A 21,256-nucleotide genomic window follows, 5' to 3' on the forward strand; every position below is an offset into this window, starting at 1 on the left:
AAATCTACTCTGTAGGAATCAGCACGGGTTTCGAAAATGACGGTCGTGTGAAACCCAGCTCGCGCTATTCGTCCACGAGACTTAGAGGGCCTTAGACACGGGTTCACAGGTAGATGCCGTGTTTCTTGACTTCCGTAAGGCTTTTGACACAGTTCCCCACAGTCGTTTAATGAACAAAGTAAGAGCATACGGACTATCAGATCAATTGTGTGATTGGATTGAGGAGTTCCTAGATAACAGAACGCAGCATGTCATTCTCAATGGAGAGAAGTCTTCCGAAGTAAGAGTGATTTCAGGTGTGCCGCAGGGGAGTGTCATAGGGCCGTTGCTATTCACAATATATATAAATGACCTTGTGGATAATATTGGCAGTTCACTGAGGCTTTTTGCTGATGATGCTGTAGTACATTGATAAGTTGTAACAATAGAAAATTGTACTGAAATGCAGGAGGATTTGCAACGAATTGTCACTTGGTGCAGGGAATGGCAATTGAATCTCAATGTAGACAAGTGTAATGTGATGCGAATACATAGAAAGATAGGTCCCTTATCATTTACCTACAAAATAGCAGGTCAGCAACTGGAAGCAGTTAATTCCATAAATTATCTGGGAGTACGCTTTAGGAGTGATTTAAAATGGAATGATCATATAAAGTTGATTGTCGGTAAAGCAGATGCCAGACTGAGATTCATTGGAAGAATCCTAAGGAAATGCAATCCGACAACAAAGGAAGTAGGTTACAGTACGCTTGTTCGCCCACTGCTTGCATACTGCTCAGCAGTGTGGGATCCGCACCAGATAGGGTTGATAGAAGAGATAGAGAAGATCCAACGGAGAGCAGCGCGCTTCGTTACAGGATCATTTAGTAATCGCGAAAGCGTTACGGAGATGATAGATAAACTCCAGTGGAAGACTCTGCAGGAAAGACGCTCAGTAGCTCGGTACGGGCTTTTGTTAAAGTTTCGAGAACATACCTTCACCGAAGAGTCAAGCAGTATATTGCTCCCTCCTACGTATATCTCGCGAAGAGACCATGAGGATAAAATCAGAAAGATTAGAGCCCACACATAAGCATACCGACAATCCTTCTATCCACGTACAATACGAGACTGGAATAGAAGGGAGAACCGATAGAGGTACTCAGGGTACCCTCCTCCACACACCGTCAGGTGGGTTGCGGAGTATGGATGTAGATGTAGATGTAGAAAACCGCCCCAGTCTCTTCCACACAGCCCCCACTATCCGTGTAGCCGCCTCCTGTGTGTAGTGGACTCCTGACCTATTAAGCGGAACCTGGAAACCCACCAACCGATGGCGCAAGTCAAGGAATCTGCAGCCTACACGATCACAGAACCTCCTGAGCCTCTGATTCAGACCCTCCACTCGGCTCTGCACCAAAGGAACACAGTCGGTTCTATCGACGATGCTGCAGATGGTGAGCTCCGCCTTAATTTCGGAAGCAACACTGGCAGTCTTTACCATTTCCGCTAGCCGCCTGAAACCAAACAGAATCTGCTCCGATCCAAAGCGACACACGTCATTGGTACCGACATGAGCGACCACCTGCAGTTGGCTGCACCCTTCATGGCATCCGGAAGCACCCTTGCCACATCCGGAATGACTTCCCCGGAATGCACACGGAGTGCACACTGGCTTCTCTCCCCTCCTTGGCAGCCATGTTCCTAAGAGGCCCCATAACGCGCCTAACGTTGGAGCTCCCAACTAACAGCAAACCCATCCTCTGTGAATGCCCAGACCCTGTGGGCCGAGAAGCTTCCTCTTGAACAGGCTGCCATAACTACTGCAGTTGATTCAGGTTCAATTGAAGTAAGTGCAATATCAGAAAGTTCTGAAGATAAAGATGACACACTTAGAACAAATTCTAATGAGGTTGTCTGGGGGCCAGTTACGGGTAAAAACATGAAAAACTATACATTTATTCATTCCAGTTCTGGTGTAAATGCTTCTGTTGCACAAGTTCCCAAAGGCAATACACCACATGATTTCTTCAAATATATTGTAACTGATGAAATTTTAGAATATGTGACTCAACAAACTAATTTGTAAGCAAAACAAGTCTTAGAAAGTCATTCAGTAAGTGCTAATTCACGATTGAAAAAGTGGGCTGTCAGCAAAACTGAAATTGAACAATTTATAGGATTTTGTTATGGAAGTCACGAAATGTAAAACCGAGGATTCCAATTATTGGTCAAGGAATACGCTCTATCACAACAATGTAGAAAATGTTATGTCACGCAATCGTTTTGAACAGCTTTTACGTATGTGGCATTTTTCCGATAACAACCAGTGCCCACCGGGAAACTGCTTATTCAAGATTCAACCTCTTATTGATAAATTACTACAGAGATTTAAAAGTGCAGTTGTGCCAGAGAAAGACGTTTGCACTGACGAAACATTTGTGCCATTTAGAGGAAGACTACGTTTTATTCAGTATATAAAGAATAAGCGCTATAAATTCGGAATTAAATTGTTCAGACTTTGTCTAAAGGGTGGAATATGAAAGTTTACTGTGGGAAGAATGCGAATCCTGGTGTTCCTCTTGCCAATTCTGTTGTTATGAGCCTTATGAGTGAATTACTAAATGAGGGCAGAATCTTATATACAGACAATTTCTACACAAGTGTTCATCTAGCACACCAACTTCTTGAACAATCAACACATTTAGTTGGTATTCTAAGATCAAACAGAAAACTGAATCCTCAAGATGTCGTACAGGCAAAACTGAAGAAGGGGGAACACAAAGCAAAGAAAACTGCCACAGGTGCAATAGTACTGAAATGGAAAGATAAGAGGGATGTTCTGATGCTGAGTACTGTTAATGGAGATGAAGAAGCAGAAGTTCAAACCAACAAAAAAAACAGTAATGATAACTAACTATAATCAGTCAAAGTCTTTTCTAGATCTTTTTGACCAAATGAAGTCGTGGGCTCTGAAATGGTACAGGAAGCTTGCAATTGAATTGTTGACAGGGTCAGCACTGGTAAATGCCCATGTGATTTACCGATACATCAACAACAAGAAGATCTCAATCACAGAATTCAAAGAGGAAGTGACTTTGCGACTACTCCATACAGAAGATGCCTATGAACCTGAGACATCTCTCACCAAAGCCACCGCATTACCTGCAGATTGTGCACTTGTTAACATGGCAGCAGTCAGACGTAGATGTACAGTGTGATACGAAAAAATGAAGAATGAATTTGGACGAGAACAGGCTGTCAAGAAATGCAAACAAATTACATGGAAATGTAAGAATTGTGACTCATATTTTTGCGTAGAGTGTTTTTTCATAAAGCACAACGCATACAGGTGTTAGAGAAACAAAGTGGAATGATCCAAATTTTTCAGTTTCATTGTTGTTGCAATTAGAGTTGAATGTAAATAAAACTGTATGTCATTTACAATCTACTGTGTAAGTAATATGTCAAACTAAATAATAAATAATTAATAAAAAGAAAAAAGTCCAATACGAATGAGTCATGTGAGTTACATAACTCACGAAGTCAAATGTCAATAATTACTCTTGAGCTCTTGAAAACCGTAGGCCACGAACATGATTTGTTACTGGGCCATACGATCCTGTGGGTTACAACTGCACCACGGAGCTTTAATTGGAAAAATGTCCGTGAGTTGTATTTACTTCACTTGGCCCGAAGAGAACACTTCCTGTGAGTCATAATTAACTCACAAGGCAGTCAATGTGTTAAAGAAAATGCATGTTGGGAATACCAGTTCGTTTAGCGTTATCCACAGTGCCCTACGAGGATGCGAATTGATTCACACTTCAAATATACCCGTATTTACATATTTAATATATTTTGTATTTCTAAAAATATTTACAAAATTTCTTCATTTACATCCGAATACGTACACTGAAGGGAAAAAATCGCAAACCAAGGAGTCTTTCGACATAAATGGAAGTTGATAGGCGTGTTTCTACCTCTGAAGATGATGTCTGTTCAGATTTCCTGACAGTCGCGAAAGATTGGCGCTCTTAGTGCCACTATAAAGATGCAAATCAGGTTTAAATTAAATAGACGCTGTAATGGTCGAATGCGTTAGTTACCTTTGAGACTGGACATGGTGAATTTACATTAGTGAAGAACGAACTTAAGGCTACAAAGGCGCCATTATTAGCACCTCACTCAGTTTGAATGGAGACGTATAATAGGGCTATGAGAACCTGGATGTTCCTTCTGCGATATTGCAGAAAGACTTCGTATAAGGTGGCCAACAGTCCCAAATTTTGCGGGACCGTCCCGCAATGGTGTTTGTGATCTTGTATTGGAAAAATTAACAAAAAACTCTCAAAAACGGACTACTATGTCTAGCATGTATCGCATTTCGGTAATTCTCACATTCCACCAATCACGTCTTGCTTCCATATGTCATAGGAAGGATCAATGAAGTTATCAACACAGAATCTCTGTGTTACGATGTAAAATAGCACTCGTTGTCGAGCGCAAGTGAAGGAAAAATAAATATAGCATAAGAATAATCTATTTAACAAGTACTTTATATCCATTACTGATAGAATGGGATTCTCAGGATCAGTAAATAGTGCCCTTGAATATCTGAAACTAGCCTTTACAAATAGCTTCAGATACATGAATATGTCACCCACTTCACCAAAAGAAATAACTTACAAAATAAAATCTTTAAAAACAAACCATTCTAGTGGTTACGATGACATATCACCAAAGTTAATTAAGGCATGTTCTTGTGAGTTTAGTAGTACAATTCTAAGTTATTTGTGTAAGTAGTCAATTATAACTGGGACATTTCCTGACTGGCTGAAATATGCAGATGTTGAGCCTCTACTCAAGAAAGGGGATAAAGAGATGCCATCAAACTACAGACCGATTTCACTTTGCCAGCATTCTCAAAAATTTTGGAAAAAGTAATGTACAGTCAGCTTCTCAACCATCTGACCACAAACAACATATTATCAAGAACACTGTTTGGATTTCTGAAGGGTTCTGATATCGAAAAGGCTATTTACACCTACAGTGAAAATGTACTTAATTCATTAAATAACAAGTTACAAGCAGCAGGTATTTTCTGTGATTTGTCAAAGGCATTCGACTGTGTAAACCACAACATCCTTTTAAATAAATAATTAAATTAGAATTCTATGGTGTCACAGGCAGTGCTGCAAAATGGTTCAAGTCATACCTCGCTAACAGGAAACAAAGGGTGTCAGTGCAAGGGACTAGTGAATTAAGTCATCAGTCATCATCAGAATGGGAAGAAATTACATGTGGTGCCCCACAAGGATCCATCTTAGGGCCATTGCTTTTTCTTGTGTACATTAATGATCTCTCATCAGTTACACTGTCAGAAGCAGAGTTCGTTTTGTTTGCAGATGACAGAAGTATTGCAATAAATAGTTTGTCGAGTGTCGTTCTAGAAAGATCCGCTAATGATATTTTCATGGATATTAATAAATGGTTTAAAGCCAACTCACTGACATTAAACTTAGAAAAGACTCACTATATGCAATTCAGAACCTGTAAGAGGTTTCCACCCAGCATATACATAAAGTACGAAGAAGAGCAGATACATCTACATCTACATCTACATGACTACTCTGCAATTCACATTTAAGTGCTTGGCAGAGGGTTCATCGAACCACAATCATACTATCTCTCTACTATTCCACTCCCGAACAGCGAGCGGGAAAAACGAACACCTAAACCTTTCTGTTCGAGCTCTGATTTCTCTTATTTTATTTTGATGATCATTCCTACCTATGTAGGTTGGGCTCAACAAAATATTTTCGCATTCGGAAGAGAAAGTTGGTGACTGAAATTTCGTAAAAAGGTCTCGCCGCGACGAAAAACGTCTATGCTGTAATGACTTCCATCCCAACTCGTGTATCATATCTGTCACACTCTCTCCCCTATAACGTGGTAATACAAAACGAGCTGCCCTTTTTTGCACCCTTTCGATGTCCTCCGTCAATCCCACCTGGTAAGGATCCCACACCGCGCAGCAATATTCTAACAGAGGAGGAACGAGTGTAGTGTAAGCCGTCTCTTTAGTGAACTTGTTGCATCTTCTAAGTGTCCTGCCAATGAAACGCAACCTTTGGCTCGCCTTCCCGACAATATTATCTATGTGGTCCTTCCAACTGAAGTTGTTCGTTAGTAATTTTAACACCCAGGTACTTAATTGAATTGACAGCCTTGAGAATTGTACTATTTATCGAGCAATCGAATTCCAACGGATTTCTTTTGGAACTCATGTGGATCATCTCACACTTTTCGTTATTTAGCATCAACTGCCACCTGACACACCATACAGCAATCTTTTCTAAATCGCTTTGCAACTGATACTGGTCTTCGGATGACCTTTTAGACGGTAAATTACAGCATCATCTGCGAACAATCTAAGAGAACTGCTCAGATTGTCACCCAGGTAATTTATATAGATCAGGAACAGTAGAGGTCCCAGGACGCTTCCCTGGGGAACACCTGATAGCACTTCAGTTTTACCCGATGATTTGCCGTCTATTACTACGAACTGCGACTTTCCTGACAGGAAATCACGAATCCAGTCACACAACTGAGACGATACCACATAGCTCCGCAGCTTGATTAGAAGTCGCTTGTGAGGAACGGTGTCAAAAGCTTTCCGGAAATCTAGAAATACGGAATCAACTTGAGATCCCCTGTCGATAGCGGCCATTACTTCGTGCGAATAAAGAGCTAGCTGCATTGCACAAGAGCGATGTTTTCTGAAGCCATGCTGATTACGTGTCAATAGATCGTTCCCTTCGAGGTGATTCATAATGTTTGAATACAGTATATGCTCCAAAACCCTACTGCAAACCGACGTCAAGGATATAGGTCTGTAGTTAAATGGATTACTCCTACTACCCTTCTTGAACACTGGTGGGACCTGCGCAATTTTCCAATCTGTAGGTACAGATCTATCGGTGAGCGAGCGGTTGTATATGAGTGCTAAGTAGGGAGCTATAGTATCAGCGTAATCTGAAAGGAACCTAATCGGTATACAATCTGGACCTGAAGACTTGTCCATATCAAGCGATTTAAGTTGCTTCGCAACCCTCAAGGTATCTACTTCTAAGAAACTCCTGCTAGCAGATGTTCGTGTTTCAAATTCTGGAATATTCCATTCGTCTTCCCTGGTGAAGGAATTTCGGAAAACTGCGTTCAATAACTCCGCTTTAGCGGCACAGTCGTCGGTAACAGTACCATCGGCACTGCTCAGCGAAGGTATTGACTGCGTCTTGCCGCTTGTGTACTTTACATACGACCAGAATTTCTTCGGATTTTCTACCAAATTTCGAGACAATGTTTCGTTGTGGAACCTATTAAAGGCATCTCGCATCGAAGTACGTGCCAAATTTCGCGCATCTGTAAATTTTAGCCCATCTTCGGGATTTCGCGTTCTTCTGAACTTCGCATGCTTTTTCCGTTGCCTCTGCAACAGCGTTCGGACCTTTTTTGTGTACCACGGGGGATCAGTTCCATCTCTTACCAGTTTATGAGATATGAATCTCTCAATTGCTGTTGCTACTATATCTTTGAATTTGAGCCACATCTCGTCTACATTCGCATAGTCAGTTCGGAAGGAATGGAAATTGTCTTTTAGGAAGGCTTCTAGTGACACTTTATCCTCTTTTTTAAATAAAATTATTTTGCGTCTGTTTCTGATGGATTTGGAAGAAATGGTATTGAGCCTAGCTACAACGACCTTGTGATCACTAATCCCTGTATCAGTCATGATGCTCTCTATCAGCTCTGGATTGTTTGTGGCTAAGAGGTCAAGTGTGTTTTCGCAACCATTTACAATTCGCGTGGGTTCGTGGACTAACTGCTCGAAATAATTTTCGGAGAAAGCATTTAGAACAATCTCGAAAGACGTTTTTTGCCTACCACCGGTTTTGAACAAGTATTTTTGCCAACATACCGAGGGTAGGTTGAAGTCCCCACCAACTATAACCGTATGAGTGGGGTATTTATTTGTTACGAGACTCAAACTTTCTCTGAACTGTTCCGCAACTGTATCATCGGAGTCTGGGGGTCGGTAGAAGGAGCCAATTATTAATTTAATTCGGCTGTTAAATATAACCTCCACCCATACCAATTCTCACGGATTATCTACTTCGACTTCACTACAAGATAAACCACTACTGACAGACACAAACACTCCACCACCAATTCTGCCTAATCTATCTTTCCTGAACACCGTCTGAGACTTCGTAAAAATTTCTGCAGAACTTATTTCTAGCTTTAGCCAGCTTTCTGTACCTATAACGATATCAGTTTCTGTGCTTTCTATTAGCGCTTGAAGCTCAGGGACTTTTCCAGCGCAACTACAACAATTTACAACTACACTCCTGGAAATTGAAATAAGAACACCGTGAATTCATTGTCCCAGGAAGGGGAAACTTTATCGACACATTACTGGGGTCAGATACATCACATGATCACACTGACAGAACCACAGGCACATGGACACAGGCAACAGAGCATGCACAATGTCGGCACTAGTACAGTGTATATCCACCTTTCGCAGCAATGCAGGCTGCTATTCTCCCATGGAGACGATCGTAGAGATGCTGGATGTAGTCCTGTGGAACGGCTTGCCATGCCATTTCCACCTGGCGCCTCAGTTGGACCAGCGTTCGTGCTGGACGTGCAGACCGCGTGAGACGACGCTTCATCCAGTCCCAAACATGCTCAATGGGGGACAGATCCGGAGATCTTGCTGGCCAGGGTAGTTGACTTACACCTTCTAGAGCACGTTGGGTGGCACGGGATACATGCGGACGTGCATTGTCCTGTTGGAACAGCAAGTTCCCTTGCCGGTCTAGGAATGGTAGAACGATGGGTTCGATGACGGTTTGGATGTACAGTGCACTATTCAGTGTCCCCTCGACGATCACCAGAGGTGTACAGCCAGTGTAGGAGATCGCTCCCCAGACCATGATGCCGGGTGTTGGCCCTGTGTGCCTCGGTCGTATGCAGTCCTGATTGTGGCGCTCACCTGCACGGCGCCAAACACGCATACGACCATCATTGGCACCAAGGCAGAAGTGACTCTCATCGCTGAAGACGACACGTCTCCATTCGTCCCTCCATTCACGCCTGTCGCGACACCACTGGAGGCAGGCTGCACGATGTTGGGGCGTGAGCGGAAGACGGCCTAACGGTGTGCGGAACTGTAGCCCAGCTTCATGGAGACGGTTGCGAATGGTCCTCGCCGATACCCCAGGAGCAACAGTGTCCCTAATTTGCTGGGAAGTGGCGGTGCGGTCCCCTACGGCACTGCGTAGGATCCTACGGTCTTGGCGTGCATCCGTGCGTCGCTGCGGTCCGGTACCAGGTCGACGGGTACGTGCACCTTCCACCGACCACTGGCGACAACATCGATGTACTGTGGAGACCTCACGCCCCATGTGTTGAGCAATTCGGCGGTACGTCCACCCGGCCTCCCGCATGCCCACCATACGCCCTCGGTCAAAGTCCGTCAACTGCACATACGGTTCACGTCCACGCTGTCGCGGCATGCTACCAGTGTTAAAGACTGCGATGGAGCTCCGTATGCCACGGCAAACTGGCTCACACTGACGGCGGCGGTGCACAAATGCTGCGCAGTTAGCGCCATTCGACGGCCAACACCGCGGTTCCTGGTGTGTCCGCAGTGCCTTGCGTGTGATCATTGCTTGTACAGCCCTCTCGCAGTGTCCGGAGCAAGTATGGTGGGTCTGACACACCGGTGTCAATGTGTTCTTTTTTCCATTTCCAGGAGTGTATAATTCCGACTGTTCCTTGATCCAAGCACGTCCTGTAATTGCCATGCACCCTTTGACATTGCAGCCCACCCCGTACTTTCCCGAGGCCTTCTAACCTAAAAAACCGCCCAGTCCACGCCACACAGCCTCCGCTACCCGTGTAGCCGCCAACTGAGTGTAGTGAACTCCTGACCTATTCAGCGGAACCCGAAACCCCACCACCCTATGGCGCAAGTCAAGGAATCTGCAGCGAACACGGTCGCAAAACTGTCTGAGCCTCTGATTCAGACCCTCCATCCGGCTCTGCACCGAAGGTCCGCAGTCGGTTCTGTCGACGATGCTGCAGATGGTGAGCTCTGCCTTCATCTCGTAAGCAAGACCGGCAGCCTTCACCAAATCAGATAGCCGCTGTAATCCAGAGAGAATTTCCTCAGACCCAAAGCGACACACGTCATTAGTGCCGACATGTGCCACCACCTGCAGCTGGCTGCACCCTGTGCTCTTCGTGGCATCCGGAAGGACCCTTTCCACATCAGGAATGACTCTTCCCGGAATGCACACGGAGTGCACACTGGATTTCTTCCCCTCCTTAGCCGCCGTATCCCTAAGGGGCCCCATTACGCGCCTAACATTGGAGCTCCCAACTACCAGTAAGCCCACCCTCTGCAGTTGCCCGGACCTTGAAGGCTGAGAATGATCCTCTGAAACAGGGCAGGCAGCTGCATCTGGCTCAGCCAGAGACAGTGCCTGATAGAAGAGGTTGACAGTCTTAAATTCCCGGGATTACAACTTGATAATAAATTCAGTTGGGAGGAGCACACCACAGAACTGCAGATACGCCTTAACAAATCTGTATTTGCAATTCAAGTGTTAGCAGACATAGGCGACATAAAAGTGAAAAAGCTTGCATACTTTGCCTACTTTCATTCCATAATGTCATATGGTCTAATATTTTGGGGTAACTCTTCAAGTCAAACAAAAGTTTTCAGAGTCCAAAAGCGTGTAATACGTATTATTTGTGGAGTAAATTCACGGACGTCATGTAGAAACCTCTTCAAAGAACTGGGTATACTAACTACTGCCTCTCAGTGTATTTACTCCTTAATGAAATTTGTCCTAAATAATATATCTCTTTTTCCAACAAACAGCTCAGTTCATACATACAATACCAGGAACAAAAACGATATGCACAAGGACTTAAAACACTTACTTTAGTTCAAAAAGGTATCCGCTACTCAGGAACACCCATTTTCAATAATATGCCAGCAAACAAAAAATTTAGTTACAAATAAAGATCAGTTTAAAAGGAGCCTGAAAGACTTACTAGTGGCCTACTCCTTCTCCTCCATTAACGAGTTTTTTAATAGAAACAAATGATGTATTGTATATATTCATACTATTAGTATTGTTATTTCAGCTTTTTTTTAAAAAAAAAAAAAAACGTGACATGTTCCACATCCAAGAGGATCTCCTCAACACGGATCTATGAACGAAAAAATAATCTAATATAATCTATCTAAAGGCAAGGTGGAAAAGCGTAAGTATAGCTCCTGTGAGAAGTTAGTCGATTGGTCTGTTACGCATGGGATGTGAATGGGGAGTTACCTGGTTTTACTTGGAGCAGGAATATGAGAGGGCGTAACCAACCTACAGCTGTGCATGGCTCGTACCAGGCAGGTGCAGATGCAGATGAATTTCACACAGATGCAGTGGCGCATGCAGAAAAACCTCAAGGGGTGGGCGCTAAGGATATCTTGAGCTGCCTTTACTTTAACCGTAATAAAAAATAATCAAGTCACATGCAAAGTTTAAGAACAATTTATTTAAACTGATTATACACATATACAAGACATTGCCATCTTATGATGTAAAAATGTTACAGTTGTGGTTCTCTTCCTTAAATGATGAATTTTATGCGCCTATTCTTCTTGGCAAATTTGTTAATTACAACATCAACAGGATAATCAATGTTAGGATGAGCGTTCATCAGAGCTAAGCCATTAAGATGATCCTCCTTCATTGTCGACCTCAGGCATGCTTTGTACACCGCAATGTTGAAAACTACCTTCCACTGTACCAATAGATGCACGTAGACAAGCAAATCATTTGTACAGAGTGCCGTGCGGTCTAGGGCGCCTTACCACGGTTCGTGCCGCTCCTACCGTTGAAGGTTCGAATCCTCCCTCGGACATGGGCTTATGTTTTGTCCTGAGGGTAAGTTAGACTAAGGCGTGCGTAAGCCTAGGAACTGATGACCTCAGCAGTTTGGTCCCATAGGACCTTACCACAGAAGTTAATGATGTACAGCGTGTGCAAAGTAGGATAGTCAGATCTAGGACAAACAGACAACGCTTGCATGATAGAATCACGATCATTAAGGGCGTTTATACTCGTTTGCTTGTACTGAAGAATCTCTCCCATTAAGTCTCTTTTTTAATCACAAAGAGTGTTCCTCTTCAACTAGGACTTTTTGACTTTTTACTTATTCATTCTTTCTGCTTCTGGATGTAAACTTGCTTCCTATTCGGCGAATAGACCATATTTATAACATTACGTATCGAAGTAAAATTAAAGAGATCTTTGGAGAAAAGAGAACCACTTGTATGAATATCAAGAGCTCAGATGGAAACCCAGTTCTAAACAAAGGAGGGGAAGCAGAAAGGTGGAAGGAGTATATAGAGGGTCTATACAAGGGCCATGTTCTTGAGGAAAATATTATGGAAATGGAAGAGGAGGTAGATGAAGATGAAATGGGGTCTATGATACTGCGTGAAGAGTTTGGCAGAGCACTGAAAGACCTAAGTCGAAACAAGGCCCCGGGAGTAGACAACATTCCATTAGAACTACTGACAGCCTTGGGGGAGCCAACCCTGACAAAACTCTACAATCTGGTGAGCAAGACGTATGAGACAGGCGAAATTCCCTCAGACGTCAAGAAGAATATAGTAATTCCAATCCCAAAGAAAGCAGCTGTTGACAGATGTGAAAATTACCGAACTATCAGTTTAATAACTCACAGCTGCAAAATACTAACGCGAATTCTTTACAGACGAATGGAAAAACTGGTAGAAGCCGACCCCGGGGAAGATCAGTTTGGATTCCGTACAAATGTTGGAACACGTGAGGCAATACTGACCCTACGACTTCTCTTAGAAGAAACATTAAGGAAAGGCAAACCTACGTTTCTAGTATTTGTAGACTTAGAGAAACCTTTTGACAATGTTGACTGGAATACTCTCTTTCAATTCTAAAGGTGGCAGGGGTAAAATCCAGGGAGCGAAAGGCTATTTACAATTTGTACAGAAACCAGATGGCAGTTATAAGAGTCGAGGGACATGAAAGAGAAGCAGTGGTTGGGAAGGGAGTAAGACAGGGTTGTAGCCTCTCCTCGATGTTATTCAATCTGTATATTGAGCAAGCAGTAAAGGAAACAAAAGAAAAGTTCGGAGCAGGTATTAAAATCCATGGAGAAGAAATAAAAACTTTGGGGTTCGCTGATGACATTGTAATTCTGTCAGAGACAGCAAAGGACTTGGAAGAGCAGTTGAACGGAATGGACAGTGTCTTGAAAGGAGGTATAAGATGAACATCAACAAAAGCAAAACGAGGATAATGTAATGTAGTCGAATTAAGTCGGGTGATGCTGAGGGAATTACATTAGGAAATGAGACACTTAAAGTAGTAAAGGAGTTTTGCTATTTGGGGAGAAAAATAACTGATGATGGTCGAAGCAGACAGGATATAAAATGTAGACTGGCAATGGCAAGTAAAGCGTTTCTGAAGAAGAGAAATTTGTTAGCATCGAGTATAGATTTAAGTGTCAGGAAGTCGATTCTGAAAGTATTCGTATGGAATGTAGCCATATATGGAAGTGAAACGTGGACGATAAATAGTTTAGACAAGAAGAGAATAGAAGCTTTCGAAATGTGGTGCTACAGAAGAATGCTGAAGATTAGATGGGTAGATCACATAACTAATTAGGAGGTATTGAACAGAATTAGGGAGAAGAGGAGTTTGTGGCACAACTTGACTAGAAGAAGGGATAGGTTGGTAGGACATATTTTGAGGCATCAAAGGATCACCAATTTAGTACTGGAGGGCAGCGTGGAGGGTAAAAATCGTGGAGGGAGACCAAGAGGTGAATACACTAGGCAGATTCAGAAGAATGTAGGCTGCAGTAGGTACTGGGAGATGAAGAAGCCTGCACAGGATGGAGTAGCATGAAGAGCTGCATCGAACCAGTCTCAGGACTGAAGATCACAACAACAACAACAACATCGAAGGTTCTCTGTACTAGAAAACAGTGGAATATTCGCGACTTTTTAGGAACAAATGCCAGATAGAGTAACGTATCGAGATCACTATAATGGCCTCGACTTTTCTCATAGGTATGTTAGCTATATATATGCCGGACAGAAACGTATAAAATACGATGACATGGACACGCATGCTACATGGAAAAGTACAAGTGCTCGATAACTTGACTCAGTTGAGTCGACTGACGGCAGAAACGAACGAAAAGAGGGCTGACTGGCCCCACAAGGGGCCACTGCACAGATGTAAGATGTAACATGCATTCTAGGAAGCGAATTATAAAGGCCTCCATGTTGAAATGCTGTACTCATTTGTAGAAAAGAAAATGAAACTGAATTAAGGGTGCTGTAATAAAAAGCAATTAGCATCAGAAAAATAGTGAACGCTCTTAGATGTCTAAGGTTGGCAGCGATCTGATAAACAAGACCTTCGACGCGAAGCGATTGTTTAGGAGTTTAAATTAGTCCGTGGTGTGACTCGACATTGTTAGCTCTGTCTGTTTGTCTCACCAAGTTTCTCGAAGTCATCTGCTTGTTTTACGTACGATTATCAACGCCGATGACTGAGAACGAGCAAAGTTATAAATTCACGCAGGACTTGCAAAAAGAGTTCTATTTTTTATAGAAGAGTTCAACACATTCTGAAGTACGGTGTAGTATATGCAAAGGAATGTTTTCCGTTGCTCACGGGGGCAAACACATATGCAATGACATTACATCTCACAAGCTTAAAAAAGCGCTGATCTCTGCAAGTCAACTTACTTCTGTCAAGAAAAATACGGCGATCAAGAACTTAAAATAGCCGAAGGTTTCTGAGCCTTCCATGCAGTAAGTCACAGGCAGAGTTTTGGATCGACGCAGTACACTTCTAAATTAATTCAAAAAGTATTTGAAAGGAAGTGTAGCTGCGAGAGCCGGCCTGTGTGCCCGATCGGTTCTAGGCGCTTCAGTCTGGAACCGCGCGACCGGTACGGTCGCAGGTTCGAATCCTGCCTCGGGCATGGATGTGTGTGCTGTCCTTAGGTTAGTTAGGTTCAAGTAGTTCTACGTTCTAGGGGACTGATGACCTCAGATGTTAAGTCCCATAGTGCTCAGACACATTTGAACCATTTAGCTACGAGGAAACTAAGTGCGACGCGGGTGTAAAGAGTGTGATTGCGCCGTATTCTTTAGACTTAATGGTCCCATTTATCTGTATATGTACAGATGTTTCAAACAAAAAATACGTCAAAATATTTCCATTGCTAGTGTGGTACTTTTATCCTACAACTTCAGTTAACGTCAAAATATTAGATATCCTGAATTTACCTGGCGAGACAGCAGTAATTATATATGATTCTTTAATGAACATTCTTGGAAAGCACAACTTTAAAGAGAAAGTGATTGGAATTTATGCTGATAATGCCAATACAAATTTTGGTGAAGTACGATGTGAAGGAGAATGTAACGCTTTCTTCAAACTTCATGAGGGCTTAGGAAGAAAAATAGTTGGTGTGGGGTGCGCTGCACACGTCGGTCGCGGTGGCCGAGCGGTTCTAGGCGCTACGGTCTGGAACCGCGCGACCGCTACTGTCGTAGGCTCGCATCCTGCCTCGGGCATGGATGTGTGAGATGTCCTTAGGTTAGTTAAATTTAAGTGATTTTTTTTCACTGCACGCTATACAAACATCAGTAAATCTCAGATTTCTTGACTTCTTATCAGTGGACGTCGAGTGTATTGTTACGAAGATATATTCGTAGGAGCTCTCGAAGATTCTTGCGAAGAATCAGAGATGCAGTATAGAAGAATTCTGGGATATACTAAAACAAGATAGGTTGCATTTTTGGTTGCATTTGAGAGAATTTTTCACATGTAGGTAGCATTGAAAGCTTACTTTTTATCGCAAGAAAAATGTTCAGCTGTTCTACATGCATTCTTCTCTAAAGAATACTCGGAGATGTGGCTAAAATCCGTGCATGTTCAAGCTGCACTATTTAACGATTCCGTGAAGATGATGGAAGGAGACAAAATTAGCTTTACAGAAGTTTCTCACTTGTTTGTGGGTATGAAAAAATAGGCACAGAGATCGCTTAGAAAACGATTATATTCATCTGAGCACACAAAATAAGTCAAACAAACCGCAAATACAATACACTAACTGTCTGACCACCGTCCAGTACCCACTCTGTATACCAGGGACGAACGCACCTACCGAACGAGCACTTTCGTTGACGAGCACCATGTAGACAACAATAAAATGTCACTTAAAGCTGAAACGCCACGAGCAATGCTTATTGTAAAATTTGATATGGCAACGTGCGAAATTTATTATGAAGTTCTAAATCGCAATCCAGTACTATGAATTTAAAAATTGATGGACACATTAGTAACTTAGGTGTCACTTCTTATTTCAGTGCAACTGAGATACTCAGTCACTTACCTCCAGTCCCCACCCACAACCACAAAATGTAGCGCACTGAGTTTTTGTAATGTTGGTCGCTTTACTTAGCACTGCTCATGATTGCCGGCATCGGTGATTACGAGAATGTTTGCCGGCCGGGGTGACGGAGCGGTTCCAGGCGCTACAGTCTGGAACCGCGCGACCGCTACGGTCGCTGGTTCGAATCCTGCCTCGGGTATGGATGTGTGTGACGTCCTTCGGTTAGTTAGGTTTAAGAAGCTCTAAGTTCTAGGGGACTGATGACCTCAGGAGTTAAGTCCCATAGTGCTCAGAGCCATTTGAACAATTTTGAACGAGAATGTTTGGTCGCAAGAAGACCAGGCTCCGGACGGTCACGTGGCACTACCGAGAGGAAAGACTATCGTGTTCGACGTATGGATCTGGCACATCGTACTGCTTCTGCTGCAGCAATTTGAGCAGCAGTTGGCACCACAGTGACGCAACGAACTGTTACAAGCCATTTACTTCAAGCACAGCAGCAAGTCAGATGCCATGCAGCGTGGCATTCCACTAATCCCAGATCAACGCCATTTACGACTTTAGTTGTGTCAAGTCAGAACTTATTGGGGAGCAGGGTGAAGGTCAGCTATGCTTTCAGCCTCGACGCTAGTGATAGCCATGTGTCTGTTAGAAGGGGCTAGCTAGTTGAGGGCCTGAAAGCAACCTGTCTGCATGGAAGATGCACTGGATCTGTGCCAGGAGTTATTGTCTGGGGTGTGATGACAGCAGGAGCACTCTCGTGGTTATGCCACGCACCTTGACTGCAAATTTGTGCGTCAATCTGGCGATTCGGCCTGTTGTGCTGCCATTCATAAACGGCATCCCAGAAGGTGTTTCCCAACAGGATAACACTCGCGACTTACCGCTGTTATAACCCAACACGCTCTGCAGAGTGTCGACATGTTGTCTTGGCCTGCTCGATCACCAGATCTGTCTCCAGTCGAGTACATACAGGACATCATCGGACTATGACTCTAGAGCTATCAACAAATAGTATTAAATGTCCCTATGTTTCACTGCTCTATGTTAATTATTTTTTGGTGTTGCGATTTTTTCTGTTAGTTTGTACGTACATCTGAAATCACATTCTTTCCGGTTTTAAATGGTTCAGATGGCTCTGAGTACTATGGGACTTAACATCTGACGTCATCAATCCCCTAGAACTTAGAACTACGTAAACCTAACTAACCTAAGGACATCACACACACCCACGCCCGAGGCAGGATTCGAACCTGCAACCGTAACAGTCGCGCGGTTCCGGACTGAAGCGCCTAGAACCGCTCGACCACGGCGGTCGGCTTTCCGGTTTTAAAATTGGCCAGTTTGTGTACCATTAATTTCAAGTCTGGATTGTTGTTTTTTTATCGGTTTTTTACTAGTTTATTGCGATTTTAGGATAGAGCTGAATTTGCCTCATCACCTCAAAAAAATCTATAAATATCTGGACTGCAGGAATAGAACTTTAATAAGCATTGGTGGAACTCTATCTGTTACAACTTAGTTTCTACTCACATATATGGAGGAAAGAGTGCGTTTTCTTCTAAATAAATTTCCACTAAGTAATCACAAAACGTTTGCAAATTTTCCGATGCAGGCATCACTGACATGAAATTCTTAACAAGTTACCAACTATACCAGGATCCACCATAGACAGAAACCTTCCAATTTCGCGTAGGCCTAATTGTCATGTGTAAGTCCCAGTGTTTGTATTTTCTTGCCACCAGCTCTGGGTTAAACGAAATTTTCATCATTGTATTCTCATATCAGTCCGTTTCACTTTCAGTTTTCACTACGCTGTCTTCAAAGTCTTAAAAACAGCATTGATGTGAAAATTTCAGAACTAGACATTACATTTATCGACTACTCTTTCAAAAACACACTGATAACGACGAAGTTTTCTTGTCGTTCAATAAAGGAGAAACCATTGGAATATAATGTCAATTAACTACACTACTGGCCATTAAAATTGCTACACCGAGAATAAATGCAGATGTTAACGGGTATTCATTGGACAAATATATTATATTAGAACTGACATGTGATTACATTTTCACGCAATTTGGGTGCATAGATCCTGAGAAATCAGTACCCAGAACAACCACCTCTGGCCGTAATAACGGCCTTGATGCGCCTGGGCATTGAGTCAAACAGAGCTTGGATGACGTGTACAGGTACAGCTGGCGTGTACAGGTACAGCAGCTTCAACACGATACCACAGCTCATCAACAGTAGTGACTGGCGTATTGTGACGAGCCAGTTGCTCGGCTACCATTGACCAGACGTTTTCAATTGGTGAGAGATCTGCAGAATGTGCTGGCCAGGGCAGCAGCCGAACATTTTCTGTATCCAGAAAGGTCTGTACAGGACCTGCAACATGCGGTCGTGCTTTATCCTACTGAAATGTAGGGTTACGCAGGGATCGAATAAAGGGTAGAGCCACGGGTCGTAACACATCTGAAATGTAACGTCCACTGTTCAAAGTGCCGTCAATGTGAACAAGAGGTGACCGCGTCGTAACCAATGGCACCCCATACCATACGCCAGTATGGCGATGACGAATACACTCTTCCAATGTGCGTTCACCGCGATGTCTCCGAACACGGAAGCGACCATCATGATGCTGTAAACAGAACCTGAATTCACCCTAAAAAATGACGTTTTGTCATTCGTACACCCAGGTTCGTCGTTTAGTACACAATTGCAGGGGCTGCTGTCTGTGATGCAGCGTCAACGGTAACCGCAGCCATGGTCTCCGAGCTGATAGTCCATGCTGCTGCAAACGTCGTCGAACTGTTCGTGCAGATGGTTGTTACCTTGCAAAGGGATCGAGACGTGGCTCCACGATCCGTTACAGCCGTGCGGATAAGATGCCTGTCATCTCGAGTGCTACTGATACGAGGCCGTTGGGATCCAGCACGGCGTTCCGTATACCCTACTGAACCCACCGATTCCATATTCTGCTAACAGTCATTGGATCTCGTCCAACGCGAGCAGCAATGTCGCGATACGATAAACCGCAGTCGCGATAGGCTACAATCCGTCCTTTACCAAAGTCTGAAACGTGATGGTACGCATTTCTTCTCCTTACACGAGGCATCACAACAACGTTTCACCAGGCAACGTCGGTCAACTTCTGCTTGTGTATGAGAAATCGGTTGGAAAAAAATGGTGCAAATGCCTCTGAGCACTATGGGACATAACTTCTGAGGTCATCAGTCCCCTAGAACTTAGAACTACTTAAACCTAACTAACGTAAGGACACCACACACATCCATGCCCGAGGCAGGATTCGAACCTGCGACCCTAGCGGTCTTCTTCCTGTGGCGTAGCAATTTTAATGGCCAGTAATGTGGGTCGATTGTTGTGAACAGTTGACGAAAGACTTTGTGCAACACTTCAGTGTTCCATCGACATTATTGTGTCACGCTGCGTAAGTAATTTACTCTACAGATTTACAAAATATTACAAGCTCTTTCTCGGCTTTATTTTCTAACAAAAAAAAATTGTCCCGTTCGTAGTTTCCTCATTTAGCGTGTTGATAATGCATGAATCTCTTCAACATTGTCGGCAATTTCAGCTGAATTTTCCGCTTAGCTTTATAAATAGATTTACGAAAGCTGTCAACATCTCTGATTGTTATTTCTTGCGTATTTTTGCCTTTTAACTGTTTGTAAATTAGCTTTGATGGTTTCACAAATATCTTCTGTGGCCTTACTCTTCAGATTACAAATATTTTTTGCCGCTGAATTTTGTCACAAGGTATTTCAGCCTGATTGTGGTCTTCTTGAATCCCCACAACATCCAGCTCCTCAATAGAAACAATCATGTTGCACGTTCATCGAGCTACACCACTTTTCAACAATTTTTGAAACCAGAAGGTGTTAACTCTCAGAACTCGTTTTCGTTCGTTTCACCTGCTCGTGGCGGACGTCGTAAGACATCCGTTTCAGTTCGTCGTTGATCCATTAACTCAGTTATTTTATTACAGAGGGCAGCTAACCCTCTGACCGAACACGCTGAGCTACCGTGCCAGCAGTCCTCAGCAGTGTCAAACCTTCAGAAGCCGCTAAAGTCAGCCCCCAGGGGAGTTGCCTCATCCCGTCAACAGGACTCTCTGAGACTGAGGAAACTCGCTTTAATTTGACTCAGTGATAGAATTTTGCTAGTTCATTACCACTGAAACCATTTAACTGATCGTACGTATGCGACTGTGTGCATTAAAAGCTCCTTCAGGCATACAATTCTTTGGTAGCTGGTTGAATATACGTGCCCATGTGGTTGCAGAAACTTGGCCATGCGGAGGACAATTTGTGCCTGTTACTAGAGAACAGCGGAAAGCCATCTCCATTAGGCACAAATGGGGCAGCTTGATTGCTAGTGTGAGCGAATCGCCTGCCAGTACAGCTGTCGTTTCTAAAACCTGGTTATCATTACTAATTTGAAATTCAGTCACAGCTGCCGCCGGCAACACCTTTAGACTGACGTGATAAAAAGTCATGGGATACCTCATAATGTTATGTCGTTCCTCCTTCTTCCCAGTATTATGCAGCAACTCTACGTGGCATGGGCTCAAGAAGCGTTTGGAAGACCCCTGCAGAAATATTGAGCTATACTCCCTCTATAGCCGTGCAGAATCGCGAAAGTGTTGCCAATGAAGCACTTTGTGCACGACTGACCTCTGGATTACGTCCCATAAATGTCAGGCGAACTGGGT

The sequence above is a fragment of the Schistocerca gregaria genome, chromosome 2 (assembly GCF_023897955.1).
Source record: "Schistocerca gregaria isolate iqSchGreg1 chromosome 2, iqSchGreg1.2, whole genome shotgun sequence".
NCBI lineage: Eukaryota > Metazoa > Arthropoda > Insecta > Orthoptera > Acrididae > Schistocerca > Schistocerca gregaria.